This window comes from Primulina eburnea, chromosome 18 (genome assembly GCF_022965805.1).
Source record: "Primulina eburnea isolate SZY01 chromosome 18, ASM2296580v1, whole genome shotgun sequence".
NCBI lineage: Eukaryota > Viridiplantae > Streptophyta > Magnoliopsida > Lamiales > Gesneriaceae > Primulina > Primulina eburnea.
The window spans coordinates 8,126,510-8,143,363 of NC_133118.1; the positions used below are offsets into that span (position 1 = coordinate 8,126,510).

At 43.2% G+C, this 16,854-nt stretch overlaps 1 non-coding gene across 1 annotated transcript; it reads left to right on the forward strand.

Annotated features, from left to right (window-relative positions):
- Window positions 1-1,011: 1,011 nt before the first annotated feature.
- On the forward strand, window positions 1,012-1,118 carry LOC140820368 (small nucleolar RNA R71). The gene has a single exon (XR_012115443.1). It is a non-coding gene; the product is annotated as a small nucleolar RNA R71 (small nucleolar RNA).
- The last annotated feature ends 15,736 nt before the right edge of the window (window positions 1,119-16,854 follow it).

The following is a 16,854-nucleotide window of genomic DNA, read 5'->3' on the forward strand; positions in this document are numbered from 1 at the left end:
AATTTTGCATAACTTGGCATATTCAATAAAGCATCAGCAAAAGGAATGTTAATATGCAATTTTTTAAATATCTCAAGAAATTTACCAAATTGTGCATCTAATTTAGCTTTCTTCATTGCTGCAGGAAAAGGTGGAGGGATAAAAATTTTATTCTGTGCAATAGGTGTAGATGTAGAGTTAGAAGACTTACCTCCTCAATTTTCCACCTCATCCTCACCGTGCTTGGTCTTTTCCTCATTAGACTCGAGTGCTTTTCCACTACGCAATTCCACAGCCTTCACATGTTCTCTTGGGTTAGTTTCCGTGTTGCTTGGCAAAGCTCCTTGCTCCCTATTAGCAATCAACTTAGCCAATTTTCCAATTTGATTCTCTAACCCCTTTATGGATGCATCTTGGTTCTGAAATCTCGTCTCTGTTGCAGAAATAAATTTAGTCATCATTTGCTCTAAATTGGACTTCTCCTCCCGAGGCGGTTCTGGCTTGAATCCTTGCTGCATCCCATATGGTGGACCTCTTTGTTGGCGATTTTGGTTGTTTTGACCTCCCCATGAAAAGTTTGGGTGATTCTTCCATCCCGGATTATATGTATTCGAATAAGGGTCATTTATAGGACGGTTCTGGAATCCCACTTGTTTTACCGGTGCTCCCTCAGGCACATAGAATGGATTGTCATCTTGGCAATCCTGCACGTCATGCTCACCCCCACACTTATCACAGAAAATTTCTTGCAGACGCATAGCCGACCCACTCATGCTCATCCCATCAATCTTTCTATTCAAAGCCTCTAACTGTGCCGAAACCGCCGACAAATCATTAACTTGATTAAATCCAGCACCTCGTCTCTGCCTATCAGACTGAGGATGATAGCTACTAGCAGCCATCTCCTCCAATAACTCATATCCTTCCTCAGCCGTTTTTCTCAGTAAGTTACCACAGGCAGCAGCATCTATCATAGTACGGTTAGGAGTAAGCAGACCGTAGTAGAAATTTTGAACAACTAACCCAAGAGGCAGCTCATGGTGTGGACATCTCCTCAACAAGTCCTTGTAGCACTCCCATGCCTCGTAAAGTGACTCTTGCTCATATTGAGCAAAAGTAGTAATGTCGGCTCTAAGCTTCATAGTCTTCGACGGAGGAAAGTACTTGATCAGGAATGCCTTTGCCATATCCTCCCATGTAGTAATAGACCCTACAGGCAAACAGTTTAACCACGACTTAGCTTTATCTCTCAGTGAAAATGGAAATAAACGCAAACGAACAGCATCATCAGACACGCCATTAAACTTAAAAGTATCACAAATTTCAAAAAAGTCAGCTATATGAGAATTAGGGTCGTCAAGTGCACTTCCCCCAAATTGGACAGTGTTCTGAATCATCTGAATGATAGCTGGCTTGATCTCAAACTGATTAGCTCGGATGACTGGTCTTACGATGCTTGGACGTGCTCCATCAAGAGACGGCTGTGCATAATCCATCATCGGTATACGCCTTGGCTCCTCTCTGTGTTGATCGTCTTCCATTCTTTCCTTCGCTCTTTGCTGCTGTAGTCGACGTCTAGCTGTGCGTTCCATCTCGGGGTCAAAAGGCTCAAGCTTAAACTCGAGTGATCTTCTCATGCACCACAAGAAAAATCTGCAACACAATGAGAGTATCAAATAACAATAAAATAAATAATACTAAAGAATTTAAATGAAAAATAAAAAATTGTGAATCAACAGCCTTCACATGTTCTCTTGGGTTAGTTTCCGTGTTGCTTGGTAAAGCTCCTTGCTCCCTATTAGCAATCAACTTAGCCAATTGTCCAATTTGATTCTCTAACCCCTTTATGGATGCATCTTGGTTCTGAAATCTCGTCTCTATTGCAGAAATAAATTTAGTCATCATTTGCTCTAAATTGGACTTCTCCTCCCGAGGCGGTTCTGGCTTGAATCCTTGGTGCATCCCATATGGTGGACCTTTTTGTTGGCGATTTTGGTTGTTTTGACCTCCCCATTAAAAGTTTGGGTGATTCCTCCATCCCGGATTATATGTGTTCGAATAAGGGTCATTTCTAGGACTGTTCTGGAATCCCACTTGTTTTACCGGTGCTCCCTCAGGAACATAGTGTAGAACCCGTAAATCAGTCTACGTATAAGCCATGCATAATTCAAGATTTTTAAATTAAATTGACTTCATTGCATGATTATTTAAATGCATTTCTTTGAAGTTAATTATTTTATGATTTCATGCAGTAGTTTGATTTTTATCATTTCAGTTATTTCAGTGAGGCCGGACTGGAGTTGGAGTTTTGAGATAGAATTTAAGATTCCAGAAATATTTCCAGGAGTTAATTTAGCTAGCAAGTAAGTTCATTTAAGTTAGTAAGAAGGTTTGAGGATTTAATTTAAGTTACTTGAGGTGAGTAGAAAAATAAGCTCATTTGAGTTACTTAATTAAGGGGTTAGCTCACTAAATTATTTAAAGGATTAGTGAGGCTTTTTAGAGTTATTAATTTAGTAAATAAACAACACTCCCTATTCATTTTATTAGTAGATTTCGGCCACCCCTTGGTTACTAGAGGATTCAATTGCTAACTCATCAACTTTGACCATTTCTTTGCATGTAATTAGTAGGATAATTCTAGGATTTTTGGGAGCACCATGTAATTAATTAGTGGACATATCCTAGTCTAGAAAACAAGAGAAAAATCGGCCACCCCTTCTAGATACATCCACCAACTCATTTGATATCAAACCATAATTCAAAATTCAAAAATGAGAAGACTTGGTCATGATTCTCCCATATATTGTGCACCCCTTCTCCTCACCATCATAACCACTCCATCACACTCCCTACCACCGAAATTCAGATTCATTTTCAGTAGAAAAACGTGAGTCTTAGCTAGGAAAGAAGGCAAGAAAAATTGAGAACAAGGAAAGGTGGAAAAGGAAGCCACTCCGTCTCCTCTGCGCCGCGTCGTCGTCGTTTCGTTCATTTTCTTTCGAAACGAAACCAGGCATGTCTAGATTTTTTTCAAACCTCAATCAACTCATATTATCAATTATTTTTCAGTGCTTGATCATGTTTTATCATGCAAAAACCGAAATACATCATAGAATTTTCAGAAAATAATGCATGCAGATTTCGGCCCTTTCATGACAAGATTCACGTTTTTCTGAGTTTTGTTGTTTCAGGTGATTGGTTCGATTCCAAGCTCTCAATGCGACATATATACATGTAATAGGATGCATTAGAACCACGTTTGTCCATTGGTTTAACCCCATGCTCGCTGGAAATTCAGAATGACAACAACTTTCCCATTGCTTCTCATGTGTTCGGAAATTTCAGTTTTTTTGCTGGCATGGGAAAGGATCTGATCTTGGCTGCCCTAAGGGGCTATAGCCATGGTTAAATCACTTCCCTAACATTTCTAAGACATTACTAAGTCGCCCTTTTGGTGGCTTGGTCCATGGTGCATCGGTTTTTAATCAAATCAACAAGAACAGCCCCCTCCCCTCTCAGCCCCCTTCGGTTGGACAGCTTATGGTTTCGGCCATGGTGGTTTGGTATGGATCTTGGTTGGTCTATGGCCCTTAGCCACGGTTCCTACCATGCCCCTAGATGTCTAGATCTTGCCATGGTCAATCAAATGGCCACTGGAACGACACGAGACATCGATCATAGTATAAACACCTCACGCATACAAGATGCTCTCGGTTGGACCCTTCGGTTGAGTTATGGTGTGATGCGAATTGTGGCTGGCCTAGGGCCCTTAGCCATGGTTCAAATCATTCCTGGGACGTTGTGGAGAGGTTTTGGTCGGTGGTTCAAGCCCCGATGGCCATTAGCCTCGCAAACGACGCAAGCAAGCCAAGCAAGGTTGCTGTATTTTTGGGACAGCAACTTGCTGTGTCGGTTCGGAGGCTCGTTCGAGTTCTCGGTCGGCTTTTAGCCTATGGCCTTGGACTGGACAGTGCCCCAGTGAGTTAGGAAGGTCATGTTTTTGACCGTTCGTGATTCGAATCATTTTTTAGGTCGTACGAGAATTTACGGTGTGATGTGCCAAATTGACTCTCGAAAGAGCGTTCCTTGTTTTGGCCTCCATTTCACCTAGATTTCGACCATCATCATTTTAGGAGCATTAGTTCATAATTTTAAGCGTATTTTAATCATGACTATACGTCGGTTCAGTGTCGGTTCTGGTTGGTTCAGAGTCATGATTAAATACGAAGTCATTAGGCGTCATAGTCGCATTTTTGAAATTAAAGCGCATAGTTGGCCAAGTCTAAGCTATTGCATATTTTTCATGACATATTTAGGTTGCAGCGAGCCTGGGAGCGATCCAATCCAGTTGTTAAAATTACAGGATTTTTCATTATGCCATTTAATTATATTACGTGTATGAAATTAGAAAATACTTATTTTTTAGATTTATGTGATATTGCTTGTGGTCAATTCACTGTTATGGGAGCACTATTTTACTCGGTCGCCAGAGACCGATCAGTTCAGTTTGGTACCACCCGGTCGCCAGTGACCGGCCAGCTCAGTTCAGTTTTATACTCCCCGGTGGCCAGTTACCGACCAGCTCAGCTTAGTGCAGGGGCCACAGGCGTAGACCATAATCTCAACAGAAAATTTTACCAGTTATTTCAGTACAGGGCTCCAAGGAGCAAATATTTTTACTGTGATTTTCAGTTCAGTTATGCACGTATTATAATTGCTCAGTACAGATTATTTTCAGCATGCCTCATGACATGATATTTTATCCCAAGCATATTCTACTTCAGATTTTACTCGTTACCTGCGATATATGCATGCTGAGTCTTTAGGCTCACTAGACTTGATTGTTGTAGGTATTGATGAGGCCAGGGCCGAGGGCGGGGACCAGTGAGCCAGCTTGGGTCGGCAGTAGTGGCACCCGAGGACCTCAGTGCAGCAGTTGTTATTTTTCCGCAAACAATTTTATCATTCGTTGGATAAATTTTAAATTATTGTTGTTGGCAAACATTATTTTTCCGCTGCTATTATTTTAAACACTGAATTTGATTCATCAGTCTCTTTTATGAATGAGGCCATTTAAGTTCTTTTAAAAAAAAGAAAATTTTTAATTTTCCGCAATTTTTCAAACAAGGAGTTTTAGGGCCTTTACAATTGGTATCAGAGCGGTGGTTCTGTATAGGGTTACACTACTACTGACCACGAGAAGCTCACGAAGCCACGCCTTCGGTCTGTAAGTTTTACATTTCAGCATTTTATTTAAAGCATGAATTATTTTGACAGCATGCTTCCATGAAATAATTTCGACCAGATTTTCAGTATTTCAGTGTTCATTTAAAATAAATTATGGAATTATGCATGTTAGTTACGTATGGGTTATGTTGGAACAGTATGCCCCCTAGACGTCAAGTAGGACGCCCGAGAGGTGGTGGCGAGCACCGTCGCGAGGACGATGACGATCAGAGACAAGAGAGGCAGACACCTCCTCCTCCTCCTCCACCTCCACCACCGCCCCCACCTAACATGAGTGCCCAGATGCTAGCTGGGATGACACAGTTCTTCGCACATTTTGCGGGGAACAATGTTGTGGTGACTAGGCCGACAGGGCCAGAGGCTGTTTACAAGCGATTCATGAAAATGCGTCCAAAGGAGTTTTCTGGGACGTCTGACCCCATGATTGCCGAGGGATGGATCAAATCCCTCGAGGTCATCTTCGAGTTTATGGAGCTGGGAGACGCAGACCGAGTCCGATGTGCCACCTATTTGTTCACTGGAGACGCCCGCTTATGGTGGGAAGGAGCGTCCGTAGCCCTGACCTTGGCTACACTTTCAAGGACACGTTTTACGGAGATTTTCTACTACAAGTATTTTGCTGAGGAGGTTCGCACCAGGTTGACCACCGAGTTCATGAGTCTGAGACAGGGGGATATGACGGTTACGGAGTTCATCCGTAAGTTCGAGAGGGGCTGTCACTTTGTGCCCCTGATCGCGAATGATGCCAAGGCCAAGTTGATGCATTTCCTGGTGGGTTTACGGCCGATCTTGCGCCGGGATGTTAGGGTGTCTGACCCTACTACTTATGAGATTGTTGTCTCCAAGGCCCTAGCCGCAGAGCAGGATCTGCGGGATATCGAGAGGGATTGCCAGGGCAATCGCCCAGTCCAGGTACCACACCGCCCTCCTCCTCATCAGCATCAGCAGCATAACAAGAGGCCATTTCATGGACCGCCTAGAATCAGAGGCCAGCAGCAGCAGGGGCGCCCAGCCCCGAGGACTTTTGAGCACCCAGTCTGTCCCAGGTGCTCACGCCGCCATCCTGGAGCGTGTAAGTCTGGCTCAGGAAAGTGTTTTAAGTGTGGCAGTCCAAACCACATGTTGCTGCAGTGTCCTCAGAGAAATCTGCCTACTCAAGGCAGAATTTTTGCTCTCCATGCCGCGGAAACAAACCCGGAGACTATGTTGTTGACAGGTACCTTTAAGCATTGAGTATTATTCGAATTTCAGCGTTTTGGAAACCGGGATTTAGATTTTTGAACTTAGAACTGTTATAGGATTGCATGCTCTATTCAGATTTATTTTGGAGGAATTAAGCTAGAAGAACCTTGACCTTTGCATGTCTATAAGTTTAGTTCTTGTAGTGGGATTCAACTTAGAGTTCCGATCTTCCAGGGAGAATTTTTATATCGGGTTCCGCTACCAAGGCCTTGATAGACTCAGGTGCCACTCACTCGTTTATTTCGGAGGTTTTTGCAAATTTTCTCAAGATCAAGACCATTGGGCTAGACATAGCCTTTTCAGTAGTGTTGCCGTCAGGCGAGGAGATGGCAGCTACCAATGTTATCCGAGATATAGATATGGAGCTGCACGGTAATCTTGTTTATGCGGACCTGATCGTGCTACCGATGCCAGAATTTGACATTATCCTAGGGATGGACTGGCTATTGAGGAACAGAGTGTTGATAGACTTCCAGCGGAGATCTGTTCTCGTTCGACCGCCTGGGATGGAGCAATTCTTATTTGAGCCGGACAGGTACTTTCCTTTACCGCGCATTATTCCATATGTTCAGGCTAGGAAGCTCATGCATAGAGGGTGTCGGGCATTTCTAGCGACCTTTTTATCTGTCCCCGAGGAACCCAGCCAGTCAGCCTCAGATGTTCCGATTGTCAGAGATTTCTTAGACGTTTTTCCCGAAGACGTCTCTGGTATGCCACCCGAGAGAGAGGTGGAGTTTTCCATTGAGCTTATGCCAGGTACTGCTCCGATATCCAAAGCGCCGTACCGATTAGCACCGACAGAGATGGCAGAGCTTAAGAAGCAGATTCAGGAACTTCTCGACAAGGAGTTCATTCGCCCGAGCTTTTCACCATGGGGCTCGTCGGTCTTATTTGTGAAGAAGAAAGATGGCTCGATGAGGCTTTTCATTGACTATCGGGAGTTGAATAGGGTTACAATGAAGAATAAATACCCACTGCCGAGGATTGAGGATCTGTTTGACCAATTGCAGGGAGCTTCGATTTCTCTAAGATAGATCTGCGTTACGGTTATCACCAGTTGAGGGTGAGAGATGCAGATGTTTCCAAGACAGCTTTCAGGACTCGTTATGGTCACTACGAGTTCCTTGTGATGTCGTTCGGTCTAACGAATGCACCCGCGATCTTCATGGATCTCATGAATCGCGTATTTCAGCCGTATCTTGATCAGTTTGTGATAGTGTTCATAGATGACATTCTCGTCTAGTCCAAGAGTCGGGAGGAGCACAAGCAGACATCTAACCATAGTGTTGCAGACATTGCAGAAGCACAAACTATTCGCAAAGTTCAGTAAATGCAAATTCTGGTTAGAGAAGGTGGCGTTCTTAGGCCACATTGTTTCTAGCAGTGGTATTGAGGTAGAACCAGCAAAAGTTGCAGCAGTCAGAGATTGGGTTGTGCCTCAGAATGCATCCGAGATCCGCTGTTTTCTTGGGCTAGCAGGATATTACAGAAAGATCATTCAGGGATTCTCCTCCATTGCCGTTCCACTCACAGCACTGACCAAGAAAAATGTGAAGTTCGTGTGGAGCGATGACTGTCAGAAGAGCTTCGATACTTTGAAGCAAGCTCTTATTCCAGCACCAGTTTTGGCCACACCGTCAAGACCCGGCGAGTTTGTTCTGTATACCGATGCTTCGAAGCTCGGTCTTGGCGCAGTATTGATGCAGCATGGGAGAGTGATAGCATATGCTTCTTGACAGCTGAAAATCCACGAGAAGAACTACCCCACCCATGATCTAGAGTTGGCCGCAGTAGTTTTTGCCTTGAAGATTTGGAGGCACTATTTGTATGGGGAGAAGTGCCAGATCTTTACCGACCACAAGAGCCTCAAGTATTTCTTTACGCAGAAGGAGCTGAACATGCGTCAGAGGCAGTTGGTTGGAGCTTGTGAAAGACTACGATTGTGACATTAGCTACCACCCGGGTAAAGCTAATGTAGTTGCGGATGCTTTGAGCAGGAAAGTCGCAGTGATGGCCCATTTGACGATTCAGAAACCTCTTCAGTTTGAGATGCAGAGGTTTGATCTTGAGACTTATCCTCGAGGTAGAGTTCCTCGTCTATCTACCCTGACCATTCAGTCTTCCCTTATTGACCGTATTGGCAGTGGTCAGGCAGCAGATGAGCAGTTGGCACAGTGGAAGAAGAGAAATGAAGCCAAGGGCAGTGTCTTGTATACAGTCAGCGACGGTATTGTGAGATACCGAGACAGGATATGGGTTCCTAGCAGTGATTCTATCCGAGCAGACATCTTATCAGAGGCCCATATGTCCCCGTACTCCATTCACCCTAGGAGTACGAAGATGTACAAAGATCTGCAGCTATTGTATTGGTGGCCTGGTATGAAGAAGGACATCAGACGATTTGTGTCCGAGTGTCTGACCTGTCAGTTAGTGAAGGCCGAGCATCAGAGACCAGCAGGTTTGCTCAAGCCTCTTCCTATTCCTGAGTGGAAGTGGGAGAACATTACCATGGATTTTGTGACCGGATTGCCGAAGTCAGCCAGAGGATCGAATGCTATTTGGGTGATTGTAGATCGTCTTACCAAATCAGCGCACTTCTTGCCTATTAAGACGACATTCACCATGATTCAGTATGCAGAGCTGTATAACCGGGAGATAGTCCAACTTCATGGTGTTCCAGTTTCGATCGTATCCGACAGAGATCCCAGATTCACTTCCTCATTTTGGAAGAGTTTGCATTCGACTTTGGGTACGAAGTTGCCGTTTAGCACAGCTTTCCATCCGCAGACAGATGGACAGTCGGAGCGAGTTATTCAGATTTTTGAGGATCTTCTTCGCGCTTGCGTCATTGATTTCTCTGGGAGTTGGGAGTCGAACTTACCATTGGTAGAGTTCACCTATAACAACAGCTTCCAGTCTTCTATTGGTATGGCTCCGTATGAAGCACTGTATGGCCGCAAGTGTAGATTTCCGGTTCATTGGGATGAAGTAGAAGAGAGAGCAGAGTTGGGTCCAGAGATTGTTCAGCAGGCAGCACGGATGAGGACTGCTCAAAGTCGACAGAAAAGCTATGCAGATCAACGGAGGAGAGATTTAGAGTTTGCAGTGGGCGATCATGTTTTTGTGAAGGTGGCACCTATGAAGGGTGTCATGAGATTTGGGAAGAAAGGGAAGCTCAGTCCGAGATTCATTGGACCGTTTGAGATCCTTGACAGAGTTGGGACGCTAGCGTATCGTGTGGCTCTTCCGCCGAATCTGGCTGGAGTACACAATGTGTTCCACGTCTCCATGCTGAGGAAGTATATGGCAAATCCTTCGCATGTGTTGAATTTCTAGCCATTACAGCTTACTCCAAACTTGTCTTGTGAGGAGAGACCAGTGCAGATCCTAGACCGGCAGGAGAAGAAGCTTCGGAACAAGCTGGTTAAGCGAGTCAAAGTCAAATGGCTCAACCATTCTGAGGAGGAAGCTACATGGGAGTCTGAGCCGGAGATGAGAGAGCGTTACCCCGAGTTATTCGGTGAGTTCTAATTTCGAGGACGGAATTTCTTTTAAGGGGGAAGGATTGTAGAACTCGTAAATCAGTCTACGTATAAGCCATGCATAATTCTAGATTTTTAAATTAAATTGACTTCATTGCATGATTAATTAAATGTATTTCTTTGAAGTTAATTATTTTATGATTTCATGCAGTAGTTTGATTTTTATCATTTCAGTTATTTCAGTGAGGCCGAACTAGAGTTGGAGTTTTGAGATAGAATTTAAGATTCCAGAAATATTTCCAGGAGTTAATTTAGCTAGCAAGTAAGTTCATTTAAGTTAGTAAGAAGGTTTGAGGATTTAATTTAAGTTACTTGAGGTGAGTAGAAAAATAAGCTCATTTGAGTTACTTAATTAAGGGGTTAGCTCACTAAATTATTTAAAGGATTAGTGAGGCTTTTTAGAGTTATTAATTTATTAAATAAACAACACTCCCCATTCATTTTATTAGTAGATTTCGGCCACCCCTTGGTTACTAGAGGATTCAATTGCCAACTCATCAACTTTGACCATTTCTTTGCATGTAATTAGTAGGATAATTCTAGGATTTTTGGGAGCACCATGTAATTAATTAGTGGACATATCCTAGTCTAGAAAACAAGAGAAAAATCGTCCACCCCTTCTAGATACATCCACCAACTTATTTGATATCAAACCATAATTCAAAATTCAAAAATGAGAAGACTTGGTCATGATTCTCCCATATATTGTGCACCCCTTCTCTTCACCTTCATAACCACTCCATCACACTCCCTACCACCGAAATTCAGATTCATTTTCAGTAGAAAAACGTGAGTCTTAGCTAGGAAAGAAGGCAAGAAAAATCGAGAACAAGAAGCCACTCCGTCTCCTCCGCGCCGCGTCGTCGTCGTTTCGTTCATTTTCTTTATAAACGAAACCAGGCATGTCCAGATTTCTTTCAAACCTCAATCAAGTCATATTATCAATTATTTTTCAGTACATGATCATGTTTTATCATGCAAAAACCGAAATACATCATAGAATTTTCAGAAAATAATGCATGCAGATTTCGGCCCTTTCATGACAAGCTTCACGTTTTTCTGAGTTTTGTTGTTTCAGGTGATTGGTTCGATTCCAGGCTCCCAAGGCGACATATATACATGTAATAGGATGCATTAGGACCACTTTTGTCCATTGGTTTAACCCCATGCTCGCTGGAAATTCAGAATGACAGCAACTTTCCCATTGCTTCTCATGTGTTCGGAAATTTCAGTTTTTTTGCTGGCATGGGAAAGGATCTGATCTTGGCTGCCCTAAGGGGCTATAGCCATGGTTAGATCACTTCCCTAACATGTCTAAGACGTGAATAAGTCGCCCTTTTGGTGGCTTGGTCCATGGTGCATCGGTTTTTAATCAAATCAACAAGAACAGCCCCCTCCTCTCTCGGCCCCCTTCGGTTGGACAGCTTATGGTTTCGGCCATGGTGGTTTGGTATGGATCTTGGTTGGTCTATGGCCTTTAGCCACGGTTCCTACCATGCCCCTAGATGTCTAGATCGTGCCATGGTCAATCAAATGGCCACTGGAACGACACGAGACATCGATCATAGTATAAACACCTCACGCATACAAGATGCTCTCGGTTGGACCCTTCGGTTGAGTTATGGTGTGATGCGAATTGTGGCTGGCCTAGGGCCCTTAGCCATGGTTCAAATCATTCCTTGGGACGTTGTGGAGAGGTTTTGGTCGGTGGTTCAAGCCCCGATGGCCATTAGCTTCGCAAACGACGCAAGCAAGCCAAGCAAGGTTGCTGTATTTTTGGGACAGCCACTTGATGTGTCGGTTCGGAGGCTCGTTCGAGTTCTCGGTCGGCTTTTAGCCTATGGCCTTGGACTGGACAGTGCCCCAGTGAGTCAGGAAGGTCATGTTTTTGACCGTTCGTGATTCGGATCATTTTTGAGGTCGTACAAGAATTTACGCTGCGATGTGCCAAATTGACTCTCGAAAGAGCGTTTCTTGTTTTGGCCTCCTTTTCACCTAGATTTCGACCCTCATCATTTTATGAGCATTAGTTCATAATTTTAAGCGTATTTTAATCATGACTATACGTCGGTTCAGTGTCGGTTCGGGTTGGTTCAGAGTCATGATTAAATACGAAGTCATTAGGCGTCATAGTCGCATTTTTGAAATTAAAGCGCATAGTTGGCCAAGTCTAAGCTATTGCATATTTTTCATGACATATTTAGGTTGCAGCGAGCCTGTGAGCGATCCAATCCAGTTGGTAAAATTACAAGGATTTTTCATTATGCCATTTAATTATATTACGTGTATGAAATTAGAAAATACTTATTTATGAGATTTATGTGATATTGCTTGTGGTCAATTCACTGTTATGGGAGCACTATTTTACTCGGTCGCCAGAGACCGATCAGTTCAGTTTGGTACCACCCGGTCGCCAGTGACCGGCCAGCTCAGTTCAGTTTTATACTCCCCGGTAGCCAGTTACCGACCAGTTCAGCTTAGTGCAGGGGCCACAGGCGTAAACCATAATCTCAACAGAAAATTTTACCAGTTATTTCAGTACAGGGCTCCAAGGAGCAAATATTTTTACTGTGATTTTCAGTTCAGTTATGCACGTATTATAATTGCTCAGTACAGATTATTTTCAGCATGCCTCATGACATGATATTTTATCCCAAGCATATTTTACTTCATATTTTACTCGTTACCTGCGATATATACATGCTGAGTCTTTAGGCTCACTAGACTTGATTGTTGTAGGTACTGATGAGGCCAGGGCCGAGGGCGGGGACCAGTGAGCCAGCTTGGGTCGGCAGTAGTGGCACCCGAGGACCTCAGTGCAGCATTTGTTATTTTTCCGCAAACAATTTTATCAGTCGTTGGATAAATTTTAAATTGTTGTTGTTGGCAAACATTATTTTTCCGCTGCTATTATTTTAAACACTGAATTTGATTCATCAGTCGCTTTTATGAATGAGGCCATTTAAGTTCTTTTAAAAAAAAATTAATTTTCCGCAATTTTTCAAACAAGGATTTTTAGGGCCTTTACACATAGAATGGATTGCCATCTAGGCAATCCTGCACGTCATGCTCACCCCCACACGTATCACAGAAAATTTCTTGCAGACGCATAGCCGACCCACTCATGCTCATCCCATAAATCTTTCTATTCAAAGCCTCTAACTGTGCTGAAACCGCCGACAAATCATTAACTTCCACTTGAGCTTATTTTCCTTCTTTTCGACACCCTTATCTGCACTTAAGAATTGAATAAAGTTCAATTTATGGTTAGGGATAAATGGACACGGGGGTGCATGCTAGTGAGACTTGTATTGAAGTGTTAATTGAGTGACTCGCATGATTTGATGATTGATCTATTTGAAGTACGAATGACTAGACCCATCATGACACACACACACGTTCAAATTAGTGTCAAGATTTATGTGTAGATGAGAATGATTATTCGTTTGTGATTTGACTTGATTATGATTTGTATGTAGGAAAGTTCACTGAGGCATGAGCATAAAAGTTGTTAACTCACCTCGAGCATGTCCCTGGTTTCGCTGGGGCGGTCACTTTTGACCGCCCTAGCGAGACACTTGCGCATAAAATCCTCGGCCAGACCAAAATGCTCGCTGGGGCGGTCACTTTTGACCGCCCTAGCGAATCCTCTGACAAATTTTCTCCCACTTTTTGGTTCAATTCCTACAAAATAACCACAAAATACACGAGATCAATCACATGCTAAATAATGCTAAAAAAAGCAAAATTAAACTAAAACAAACTAATATGATGCATGAATGCGACTCAAAACCAACACTAAAAACACGTAAAAACGAGTCCTATCAACCCCCTCATACTAACCTTTTGCTCGCCCTCGAGCAAAATAGGTTAAAGCACGAGATTCTAAACAAACACAACATACACAAAATACTCAAACAAGATGTAACCAACACAAGTAAATATCAATGGTGAGTTAACAACTTTTATGCTCATGCCTCAGTGAACTTTCCCACATACAAATCATAATCAAGTCAAATCACAAACGAATACTCATTCTCATCTACACATAAATCTTGACACTAATTTGAACGTGTGTGTGTGTCATGATGGGTCTAGTCATTCGTACTTCAAATAGATCAATTATCAAATCATGCGAGTCACTCAATTAACACTTCAATACAAGTCTCACTAGCATGCACCCCCGTGTCCATTTATCACTAACCATAAATTGAACTTTATTCAATTCTTAAGTGCAGATAAGGGTGTCGAAAAGAAGGAAAATAAGCTCAAGTGGCTAAAATTTGGGAGTACACCGATCATTTTCATTGTGCAATCGTCAAGACTTTTCGTCTGACTTCCCTCGTCTCCTTACATCTCCAACTTTTAGCCTAGGAATAGAATTTCATTCCTTTTATTTCGGCTCCCCCTCACCTTACATCTCCTTTTTTTTTTAAGATGCACAATTTTCACACATGTACTCCCTAGGCTAAGAATATATAACTTTGGATTACAGCTGGTTAGGGGTATGATATTTTAATTCAGTGCATTGAAAAGGGGGTATATGTAAAGTTCAAGGCAAATCAAATGTTCTCATTCAAGGTCCCAATTAGTGACTTATTTTCACGGGTTTACATGCTAAATCAACTCATAAATGATGCCTTTCAAGTTAACCACACAAAACCTTCAAATTTCACCCTTATTCCTACAAAATTCTAGTCCCCACACATATGTGCTCAAAAAGTTCAAACTTTGTACCAAAATTCATGCTTTAACAATCAAGAGTACCATTCATGAAGTGACTCAATCAATACTTTTGTATACTATCAATTCAACATCATCATTGGCTCATAAACTATGTCTTCTCACCATAAACGACACCAAACATGCACTACTATAACGGACTAAAAACAACCAACTCAAAACAAGCAATACAAACAACACCAAATAAACTCCCATAACTGAAACTTGACCCCACCAAAGTAATATAAACTCCACCAAACAAAAGAAATGCAACGAACTTAAAACCAATTAACTAAGCAAACATAACAATCTACCCCCTCATACTAGAGTTGTGCAATGTCCTCATTGCACAAAATGAAACAAACACTAAAAACATAAAAACTCATGAATGTAAATGCAAAGACAGAATATGCAAAATAAAAAGAAAGGGGAAACAGTAAACTCCCCTTATCAGAAATCATCCTCATCCTCATTCTCTGGCGGTGGAACTCCCTCTTCAGCTGCTGGGGGCATAGGATAATTGTACTGAAAATGGAAGGGTGACGGGTATGCGGGTGTAGGTGGCCGTGCGGAAGTGTCGATGCCCAAATGAGTTGAGATCCCCTGCACCAAGTATTCGATGTTCTGAATGTGAGCCTGATTAACGGCCTGGTACTGAGTCTGATAATTGGCCCAAGCGCCCAATTCGTCGACGCGATCTCGCATGGCACGGCGGCGTGGCTGCGGAGGTGGTGGTGCATGTCCTAAGGCCGGAGGTGGTTGAGCTGCTCTCCCATAACCGAAAAATACCTCCTCGGGCAGCTCAGCTTGTCTTTTCTCCCTATTGGATTTATAAAGAGCCTCATCAATGGCTCTCTGGCGTTTTGATGCTTTGTGCACTCCAGTCTCGACATGGCACCCAAAAGATCTAAGGTAACTCATGGTGCTTCTAGTTCTCGGTCCACTCCATCTATGTTTGTGAATGAAAAAAGCTAGGGAGAGATTTGAACATGCTAGACTACATAGGAAACCAATCCCTGAGCGTGGATTTAGCTCGTCTATTATCGATCATTTTCCGGAGTCCTAAGTAGAAAGAAGAGGGTGGAATATCTTTGTAGCACAACCGAATGCAGCTGTGGTTCCGGTTGTGCGTGAATTTTATGCCAATGCTCCGGAGGAGAATGAGTATAAGGCATTTGTGAGGGGACATCTAGTCTCGTATGATTCCAAGACGATCAATGAAATGTTGGGTTTACCGTCGGTGGACGATTCGGTGTTTCAGGCGTGGGTGCTTAACCCAGATTATGATTTGATCATTCGCACACTCTGTTATCCAGGCACCACGTGGAAACAACCGAGGACTTATACGATCTTTCTTGAAAAATGTTTGAAAGTGGAGGAGGCATTGTGGTATGCATTCTTGTCTAAGAGATTGATGTCGGTCGGTCATACGAGTGATGTGCAGCGTGAGCGGGCGGTTGTTCTTTATGCCATCTGTACTGGGCTGGTGATTGATGTGGGCAGGCTCATTTTCGGACAGCTTAACATGTGTATTAATAGAAGCAATTTGGCTTTTTACTTCCCGACGATAGTGACTGAGCTGTGTGCCCGAGCGGGGGTGATATTCGCAGATGATGATGAGTGGTTACCGCCGATGAGAGCCATTGATGAGGCTCTTTATAAATCCAAGAGGGAGAAAAGACGGGCTGAGCTGCCCGAGGAGGTATTTTTCGGTTATGGGATAGCAGCTCAACCACCTCCGGCCTTAGGACGTGCACCACCACCTCCGCAGCCACGCCGCCGTGCCATGCGAGATCGCGTCGACGAATTGGGCGCTTAAGCCAATTATCAGACTCAGTACCAGGCCGTTAATCAGGCTCACATTCAGAACATCGAATACTTGGTGCAGGGGATCTCAACTCATTTGGGCATCGACACTTCCGGACGGCCACCTACACCCGCATACCCGCCACCCTTCCATTTTCAGTACAATTATCCTATGCCCCAGCAGCTGAAGAGGGAGTTCCACCGCCAGAGAATGAGGAGGAGGATGATTTCTGATCAGGGGAGTTTACTGTTTCCCCTTTCTTTTTATTTTGCATATTCTGTTTTTGCATTTACATTCATGAGTTTTTATGTT